We start from the raw sequence: 10,880 nt of genomic DNA, 5'->3' as shown, positions 1-10,880 counted from the left end.
TACTTGGAATGTTGACTTTTTGCGTAGACTCCCCGGCAACGGCGCCAGAAATCCTTCTTGCTATGTCTTGAGCTTGCGTTGGTTTTCCCCGAAGAGGAAGGGATGATGCAGCAGAGTAGCGTAAGTATTTCCCTCAGTTTTTGAGAACCAAGGCATCAATCCAGTAGGAGGCCACGCTCAAGTCCCTCGTACCTGCACAAAGCGATAGCTACTCACAACCAACGCGATTAGGGGTTGTCAATCCCTTCACGGTCACTTACGAGAGTGAGATCTGATAGATATAATATTTTTGGTATTTTTGGTATAAATATGCAAAGTAAAAAGTAAAAGCAAAGTAAAAAAGCATAGCAAGATTAAAGTGATGGAGATTGATATGATAAGAATAGACCTGGGGGACATAGGTTTCACAGTGGCTTCTCTCAAGAGCATAAGTATTCTACGGTGGGTGAACAAATTACTGTTGAGCAATTGACAAAATTTAGCATAGTTATGAGAATATCTAGGCATGACCATGTATATAGTCATCACGTCCGTGACAAGTAGATCGAAATGATTCTGCATCTACTACTATTACTCCACTCATCGACCGCTATCCAGCATGCATCTAGAGTATTAAGTTAAAAACAGAGTAACGCCTTAAGCAAGATGACATGATGTAGAGAGATAAATTCATTTAATATGAAATAAACCCCATCTTGTTATCCTTGATGGCAACGATACAATACGTGCCTTGCTGCCCCTTCTGTCACTGGGTAAGGACACCGCAAGATCGAACCCAAAGCTAAGCACTTCTCCCATAGCAAGAACTACCAATCTATTTGGCCAAACCAAACGGATAATTCGAAGAGACTTGCAAAGATAACCAATCATACATAAAAGAATTCAGAGAAGATTCAAATATTATTCATAGATAGACTTGATCATAAACCCACAATTCATCGGTCACAACAAACACACCGCAAAAAGAAGATTACATCAAATAGATCTCCACAAGAGAGGGGGAGAACTTTGTATTGAGATTCAAAAAGAGAGAAGAAGTCATCTAGCTACTAACTATGGACCCGAAGGTCTGAGGTAAACTACTCACACTTCATCGGAGAGGCTATGATGATGTAGAAGCCCTCCGTGATGACGGCCCTCTTCCGGCGGAGCTCCGGAACAGGCCCCAAGATGGGATCTCATGGATACAGAAAGTTGCGGCGGTGGAATTAGGTTTTTGGCTCCTGTTCTGATCGTTTGGGGGTAAATAGATATATATATATAGGAGGAAGGAGTACGTCAATGGAGCACCGAGGGGCCCATGAGGCAGGGGGCGCGCCCTAGGGGGGCGCCCCCACCCTCATGACCTCCTCTTTGACTCCCTGGAGTAGGGTCCAAGTCTCCTGGATCACGTTCGATGAGAAAATCACGTTCCCGGAGATTTTATTCCGTTTGGACTCCGTTTGATATTTTGTTTCTCCGAAACACTGAAATAGGCAAAAAAAACAGCAATTCTGGGCTGGGCCTCCGGTTAATAGCTTAGTCTCAAAAATAATATAAAAGTGGAAAATAAAGCCCAATATAGTCCAAAACAGTAGATAATATAGCATGGAGCAATCAAATATTATAGATACGTTGGAGACGTATCAGCAACCTGCCTCCCACCAGGCTCTCAGGTCCTAGATGATCATGCTCACCACTCCAGCCGGATGTCTAGCTTGTATTGCTTCCAATTTGGTTAAATTGCATCTGCTTAGCTTACACATTATACCTTTGAATATGACATGCCTTTCTGTATTTGGTACATACTAGTACATCTGTGTATTAACCATGTTCTTACATCAAACTAATGTTCTTGTGTATCCCTCATCAATCACTTATGAAGGGGCAGGCAGGCAAGGGGACTACTCCTCATTTAAAGAATGCAGCGTCAGCCTCCCGACATGATTCTCAAGAAACAGAAATGCTAGATGAAGATAGTGAACGTAGCTTTGTAGTTGATTACAGCATTTCCCCTACACTAGCATCGCAGGTGCTTGCTCTAACTTGGCAGCGTGATATGTGGTTGCATGTTGCATATGGTGTCTAGATTGTAATTCTTCCAGTCTAGTTAAACTGCATGTGCTAGTCTGCTTAGCTTATACATTATACCCGTTAATGTGACATGCCTTCCTGTATTTAGTACATAGTACACTTGTCTATTAAGCATGTCCTTACATAAAACTATTGTTTTTTGTATCCCGCATCAATCAACATGACGAGACACCTTTAGTATATGCAGTGCGATATTAGTTGCATCTTTCATATGATTTATAGCATGCGCTGCTTCTAATTTGTTGAAATTCCATTTATGATGGGATGCTTTTAACTTGGCAGAGTCATATTGGTTGCATCTTTCATGTGGTGTCTAGCTTGCATTGCTTCTTATTTGCTGGAATGGTTTCTACTTAGTTTACACAAACAGTTGTGAACATGACATGTCGTCCTGTTTTTCGTACATATTCCATCCTGGTATCATGTGTTTGCCTTACATCAAAGTAATGATTGTCAGTATCATGCATGAATGAGTTCTTAAGAGAGAATTTTATTGCTTTTTCTTGTCGGTTTTACTTGACAATCAAAATCAGTAAAGCGGAAGGAAGTTAGCAAGGCAGCGGATAAAGGTGCTCCTTCTGAATGGAGGGCCTCTACAGTTTCTACTCCTCCACACCCCTAAGATGATTTCCAAGACAACACATGCATAGACACTCAACAAAGCTGGTTTATGATGAGCACGTGTCCCCTAGTGCAGCATCACTGGTGCTCCCTCTAACTTGGCACTGTTATATGTGGTTGCATGTTATGTGTGATGTCCAGCTTGTATTGCTTCTAATTTTGTTGAATTCCATCTGCTTACTTTACACATTATACTTGAATAAGACATGTGTTCCTGTTTCTAGAACATACAATATCTGTCTATCACACCATGTTCTTACATCAAATTACTACTGTTGTGTAACCTGCAAAAATCACTTATCATAAGACACGTTTGACTTCAGAGTGTGATATATGTTACATCTCACATTCTTTTCTAGCTTGTACTACTAATTTGTTGAAATGGCACTTATGACGAGACAGTTTTAACTTGGTAGAGTGATATTCATTGCATCTTTCATATGGTGTCTAGCTTTCATTGCTTCTAATTTGTTGAAATGCCTTCTCCTTAGTTTACACATCATAAGCTATGAATATGCAATGGCCCTAATGACGAGAGACCTCTAACATGGTAGTGTGATGTTGTTTGCATCTTGCATATGATTTATTTCTTGTACTGCTTCACATTTGTTTAAACGCCATTTATGATGAGACACTGTTAACTTGGTAGAGTGATATTTGTGGCATCTTTCATATGGTGTCTATCTTCCATTGCATTGCTTCTAATTTGGTGAAATGTCTTCTTCTTAGTTTACACATCATAGTTCTGGTTATCTCTTCCATCCTGTTTTTCATACATATTACATCCTCCTATCATGTGGTTGTCTAACATCAAAGTTCAGTTCATCTGCATCACGCATCAATTTGTTCTGAAGAACTAAATTGTTATTCGTTTTTCTTGTCAGCTTGACTTAACATGGCACAGATAAAGAGGAAGAAACATAGAATGGCAGGGAATGAGAAGCGGATGAATCCTGCAGATTCTGCTGGTACTGATGGTGCAATAGAAGGTCAAAGTCCAGCGGAAAATTCTACAAACACGGCATCCCATGCTACACGAGTTGCAAAAAAGCCAAATAGAAACAAATAGCTGCCACCAAACAAGCAGAGACAGCCCTAGTTCTTGCAACACCTACCACAATACTACCAGCTGCACGACTTACTCGTGTGTCAACTGAGCTAGCTAGCAGCACGTTCCCAAGCTCCCTTGCCACCTAACACTACTTCCCAAGCACTCTTAACACAAGACGAGTTGGCAATATCAGATGAACCTTGTGAGCTTCAACAGCAAGAAGGTAGTTGCTGGAGTCAAGTTACAGTTGCATGCTTCTTTATATGTAGTCTCACAGTTTGATGTACACTAACACTTCCTATGTTCGTTGTTGGACTAGCACCTAGGCGCAAGAGGAAACAAACATCAAGGATAATGCTCGATAGATTAACTAAATCTAGAGGAGGAAGAATGGAGATCCATTTTGAGGCAGGTTTAAAAAGGCCACGTGATGCTACAGAGTCAGCCAAGTTAGTATCAGAGGCAGCGGTTGCCGTTAGGTGTCATGTACGTATCCTCCCAACATGGATTTAGTACAGGAATGACAAAGACGAAACCCAGTTCAACACCTTCCTCGACCATTTATCTGTAACTATGGTTATGTATGGAAACTAGTAATATCATCTTGCTCTGTCCCATACTTTCTAGGTTGCTGATAATGAGACTCATATAATTTTCAATAGATCAGGTTCAAGTTGGATAGCCAAGATGATGCAACCAGACAAGCTTGCACCCATGTTTTCAAGTCTGCTCTGCGATAGTATCGGTATAACTTGAGGAAAACTCACTTTGAAGGCAAGGCTAACAGTGAACTTTCCCAAACATATCCAGTGGAAAATATATCGGATGAATACTGGAGGGGCCTTGTTAAACACTGGTCTGATCCGAAGTATCAAGTACATTATATATATGTGATCAGATCACATGTTGAAGTCCTATTTACGCATGTGCCACACAAATCTATCTTCTTGTAGGTGAACTGTTCAAAGAACAAGGCCAACCGTACGAAAGTGAAATTCCAACAGACGACAAGATCTCGTAGCTATATTGCACGCTGCGAGGCTCTTGTAATTAGCTGCTGTTTCACTCTTTTCGCTGTACCATATTATCAGATCTATATTGACTTGTTCGAAATGCAGAGGAAAGCCCGAAAGGACCAAAAAGTACCTGAACCAAATGTTGTGGAAATCTTCAAGGACTGTCACACCAGCAAGAAGAAGGGCATGACTACACCAGTCAAAGCCGTTGGTGTAAGTCCTTAATCCTCATGCCTTTTAACTACTACTTACTCTGACTTGTGCCTTGAACTGCATGGTTTGCAGCCAATGTCTATTACTCTTTTCAATTTTATACACAATTGTCTTAGCGTATCATTGCACCTTACAAGGTTTAAAAGAGAGGAGTGATGTTGCTCTGATCTTGACCCGTAATCTAGTTCCGTGCTGGACTTGCCCACACAACGTTACAATTGCCTGTTTGTGTGTTCTTAGTTGTTTTGTGATATGAATGATGTCATACTATGCTTACCGTATTATAAACTTCGTCTCTTTATCCTTAGCCCTCAATACAATGTGAAGAAATAGACAATACATTAGCGATGGTACATGGTCATATGTTTGGAACCTGGTTTTATTATGTACTTTGCAATAAAATACAACTAATATTTTACATGGGTTCACCAGAATAAGTTCTGTATATAGACCAAAGCTATTTTTTGGTTTTTCTGCCTCCTTAATATCTTCTGTTCTGGTACTACTAATGTAAAACCTCAACTTTTCAGCGAGCTATGGAAAAAATGGTGGAACCGCCACCTTCTGAAGGTGGCGAGGAAACTATAACCGCAATGTCAGCTCTTGCTGCAGTGGGTTAGTACCTGTCCACTAAAAGTGCCAAAAGCATGTTCCTGCGTAATACTGGGTTGGTTGTTAAGGCAATATCGTCCAAACTACCTCATGATCAAGATATGCAAGCTCAAAGCAATGTTGTATCTGCGCTCCACACACAAGTCCATTCCCTAATAGAGACCCTTTTTGAAACAAGGAGAAACATTGCTCAATTTCGTCAAGATATGCATGGTTTTGAAACCAGACTATCAGAAATTTGCTATGTTGTTTAGGAGCCTAGGGGAAATGAAGGCGAGGGTTATGGTGCTCCATCGGATAATACAACATGAAAACGTAACAGTCAGGTCAAATGAACTGAGCTTCTGAACTTCTGGTGGTGCATTTATCTGCTAGACTGTTAAGTTTTATGCCAACTTTCATTTTTTTATATAGTTGTAATTTGTTTTGGTGCGATACAAAATTTATTCTTAACATGCAGCCACCGGCTGAAGAAAACAGCAAGCCATTTTTGTATAGTGTAGGGTGTTCCCTATATTTGCACTGGTGGCGATCTTTGATGTCGAGTGGATGTAATCTGTGCAATCGCCTTAATAGCCTAGCGTTAGTTTCGGCCTTATTTATTTCCTAGTCTTCTTTTTCCCTAGTTTGCTAGTGGCCGCAACTATCATGGGACATATACGGGTCGTAGGATCCATGGGTTTCCTACGGGCCGTCGATAAATGGGCCTGTAATCAGTGGGCCTCGGGCCATCGGATAAATGGGTCTACATGGGCCGTAATCGGGCGTAATTGGTATCGGCCCAGCATGGTAACAGGCCGTTAACAGGCTGTAAGATAGCAAAGGCTTAATTCTGTCACAGGCATAACGGGTCGTTAATGGGCCAGAATATAGGATGGGCTGGAAACAGCGCAACGGGTTAACAGGCCAGAAACGGGCCGACTCTTGCCATGGGACGAATTTGGCCCATTAGGGTAACAGGCCAGTAACGGGCCAACTCTTGCCATGGGCCGAATTTGTCCCATTAGGGGAACAGGCTAGTAACGGTCCGACTCTTGCCATGGGCCAAATTTGGCCCATTAGGGGAACAGGCCAGTAACGGGCCAGAAGTAACCGAGGGCCGAAAAGGAGCCCTAGAACGTATGGGCCGTCAATAGGCCGAAAGCTAACATGGGCTGGAAACGGCCCATGTAAATCACGGGCCGTTAACGGGTATAAAGAAAATTAATGTTCATTATGGGCTAGAGTCACCGTGGGCCTATAAAGGGCCGAAAGATACGAAGGCCTCATATGGGCCGAAAGATGTCGTGCGCCATACATGGGCCGAAAGTGAAATGTGCTGGTGTTATATTCGACATCCCACATGACATTGTTGGGCCGATTTCCTTTAGGGCCTAACGGGCCGTGAGTTAACGGGCCGTAAAATGGGCTATTTGCGAACAGACCGTTAACAGGCTTTTCATGGGCCAGCCCGTTAACTTTTGACCAAGTCAAACGGGCCGGCTTTGTAAGCTAAATGGGCCAGTGGTGGGCCGTGGCACGTGTTGACATATCATAGGCGCCTATCTGACCCACTAACAAGCTGACACGTGTTTCGTCCGGCCAATAAGAATTTTACAAGTGGAAATTTCCCATTGGTCGGGGCTGTTAACGGGTTATCGGATCCAAAACCCGACCCGATAGCTTTACGGCATTCCGTTATGGTGGATGCCACGTGTCGGTCACCCTTGACGAAAGCACTTCTGTGACGTGCGATTTATCGTCATGGAAGTGGACACTTCCGTGATGATAATTTTGGTAATATCATGGAACACTTCTACGACAGCACAGGTATGACTATCTTGATTCTGTCATAAATTTGTCATGGATGTACATGCATGACAAAAAGCGCGACCTACTGTGACAAACACGTATCATCACGGAAGTGTATTTTTTTGTAGTGTTAGTGCCACTGCACACCGAAACCCCTTCCATCGCTAGCGCGCGCTTCCTGCCTGAAACGACCACCGTCTCTCCAGAATGTCAATGCCGCATTCACCAGACTACTGCAGGTGCAATTGGTGTGTCACTGATTCGCCCACCTTTCCTTCATTGGTACAGAAGAAAAATGGCAGAAGTGAGTAGCCTTGAGTGAGGTTTTCTTCAAGAAAGGGAAGAAAGGGCTTGAACGAGTGTTCCAGTGAAATGATGGTTGCTTCGTCTAGTCCAACTTGGAGGCCACCTTACCACTACTAGTAAAGGTGTGGGTTTTGTGATATGACGGGTCATGAAGGCCACACCGAGGTGACAGGTGAGTCTCGACTGTAGCACCTCACTGTGATTTGGTGGATGGCATGCGGGCCCAGATGCTTTGAAATGTCCCGCATGTAGATAAAGCGGCTAGTCATATAGGAGTGCTCAATATTGTGCACCGCGACCAAGGCGGAGAGGAAAACGAGAGAACTACGTAATTAATGCATGAGTTTAATTAGGGTATTTTTGTAAAGTACGAGATACATTCCTCCAATCGCAAAATGCCTTGGTTCATGAGATTTGAGATTTGAGCCCTATAAACCGGAAGGGAGGGAGTACTGCACACGGTGTAGTCTAGTCACTTGTTGAAATCTCTAGAAAGGCAAATACTCCTTTCCGGTTTACAGGGCTATGCTACTCCCTCCGTCTAGGTGTGTAAGTCATCTTACAAAAACCAAATAGTCCCAAAACACTTAGGTGTGGTGCATTAACTTCTACCTTGTTTCTTGACATATCAACCAATAAGAGATGAGAGGTGTGCATGCTTTTAATGACTTGCAATGGCTAGTTCATTGCATGCAATGCTATTAATTAGCAAATAAACATTGGTGACCCCAGGAGGAAATGGTGCTAAGCATGTGGACGTATGCAGAATGAGTATCAACCAATGGATAATGGAGTTTAATTGTTAAACAATAGCAATTTTGTCTCATGCAAGAGCCTGTCTAGTACTCCAAGGAACCGCACCACGCGAGAGTTCACAACTGCCACATTCGTGTTGCGCTTGGCTCTTCGCCTCTTCGAGAAGACGAACAATACTTCTACGGTATTGAATCCACTGCTGCATGTCTGTCCACCTCATGCGGGAGGGATAGCGTGTAGCGAAAGCTTCTACTTACTGCTCCTGCCTTTGCGTCTATGACAGGTGGGCCCAATAGGTGGTTGGCCCTCCTGTCATGCAGCGAAAGGCAGGTGCAGTTAAGGCACCGGAGCTCAGTCCACGAGGGAGAGGGAGTTTTAGTAATCAAATTTCTCGGTCTTGTACGAGTTGACGTGACACATCAAAGCACTGCACTCCATATAAGTCTTTTTACACATTTCAAATGGGCTACTTCATATGTAGGAGTAGACATATTCTGCTTCGTATGTAGTCACTTGTTGCAATCTCTAAAATGACTTATATTTGGAAACGGAGGGAGTACAACACATGCATGCATGCCGTCACTAGTGCAGAACCGGGCAATAGCACCGGTTCGTAAGGCCCTTTAGTGCCGGTTTGGTAACCGGCGCTGAAGTGTAGGCACTAAAGCCCCCCCCCCTTTAGTACCGATTCAGCATGAACCGGTGCTAAAGGGCAACCACGTGGCACGAGCCAGCTTCGGGGGCAGGGAGCCCTTTAGTACCGGTTGGTGTCACCAACCAGTATTAAAAGGTTGGGGGGTTTTGGGTTTATGGTTTCTTTTTCATTTAATTTTGTGTTTTCCATTTAATTATTTTTCGTTTGCTGGTATTTTACGATACTACATATTGTACATGTTATGCATATATATAAATAGAATTTCTAGTAGAACCCATCATAATATATATATATATATTATCGAATGTCTCACAACCACCATTAATTAATTCACACATATATACACACATGTATATATATACACAATTTCTCCTAATTGGTGCCTTCGGAGCCAGTGGCATTAGCCTAATTGGTGCCTTCGGAGCACGATAACAATTGGAAGTGGTTCATGGGGGCGGTAGCGGGTAATAGTATTCTCCTTTGGGATCTATGACCTGGTCGAGCAAAAATCCCGCTATTTCCTCTTGAATTGCTTCAATGCGGTCCTCTGTTAGGAGCTTCTCCCGCACCTCTTTGAACTGTTAAGAAGGAGATCAATATGCATGTGTATTAGTTGTGTGACTAGATATCGATAATGGTGTAAAAATTGTGAATAGTGTTCTGACAAACATACCCACTCCTGTCTTTGAGATTTGCTCCTTTCGGACGCCATCAGGTGAATGTTCTCGCAAACATAGTATGCACACAGATTATTCCCCGGCGCCATCTTCAGGGCCTTTAAGAGAATGGAATTTGATCAGATAATAATTAATCAAGCATGATAATTAAAGAGATGGCAGCTAGCTAGTACTACTTAATTACTTACCTGGGGTCGATACCATTTCAGATTTTCTTTCCATGGGCCTGGAGTGACCCTGATGAACTTTGCCCAAGCCCTGCCCGCCAACAAAGAAAATGAATAAATGGGTTATTAAATAGTTGTTATCAGGAAATGGCGAACTAATTAAATAGGCTGAGATATAGTTAATAATGACTGAAATTACCTGTTGACTATCCCCTTCACGATGGTGTAGTCACTTGCTTTCTTAAGTAGTGAGTCTAGTACTTCAACTGTTCCTTCATCAACTTTAATGATTAACAAGATCCAGTGAAATCTGCATGCACACACGTTTGCATGTCTTAATTAAGCGGGCATATGTAAGCAAAAACATGTAGCTAGCTAGTAGGCAAAATAGAATTTGTAGTACAAGACAGTGTGACTCACTCGAAGTTGTAAGGAAGTAGTATATCTTCATTGTATTTGAGGTTCTTGAAGAACTCTAGCATGTTTTCCTCTACACTTTTTTCGTAATATGAATCTATTTTCCATGTGTATTCATTAATGGTATTTGGGTCAGCGAACCCGATGCCATAGCATCCACCTTTTTTCATTTCATAAATCTGCATCCTGCATAATACCACAGAAAAGAATATAGTGAGGATAATTACACGTAATGATTGATCAAAATGATCACTACAGCTAGTTTGAGACTTAAATTACAGAAAGAAATCACTTACAGACAATAGCAGCTAATGATAGATTTGTCGAGTGCGTCTTGATTGTATAGCTGAAATAGTTCTGAATACTCAATGGTCACAGCTTTCTCATGGTAGTAATGATCCTTCTTGACATTCACCATGAGGGACTCTCGATTGGAAATCTTGGTAATGTCCATGTACCATTGATGCAATTCATACATTCTCGGTGGGAGCTTAGTGGCCTCGTCTGGCTCGAACAAAGGTTGGC

Source organism: Triticum urartu, chromosome 4A (assembly GCF_056163025.1).
Source record: "Triticum urartu cultivar PI428250 chromosome 4A, HENAU_Tu73, whole genome shotgun sequence".
Lineage (NCBI taxonomy): Eukaryota > Viridiplantae > Streptophyta > Magnoliopsida > Poales > Poaceae > Triticum > Triticum urartu.
This window is presented reverse-complemented; position numbering follows the sequence as displayed.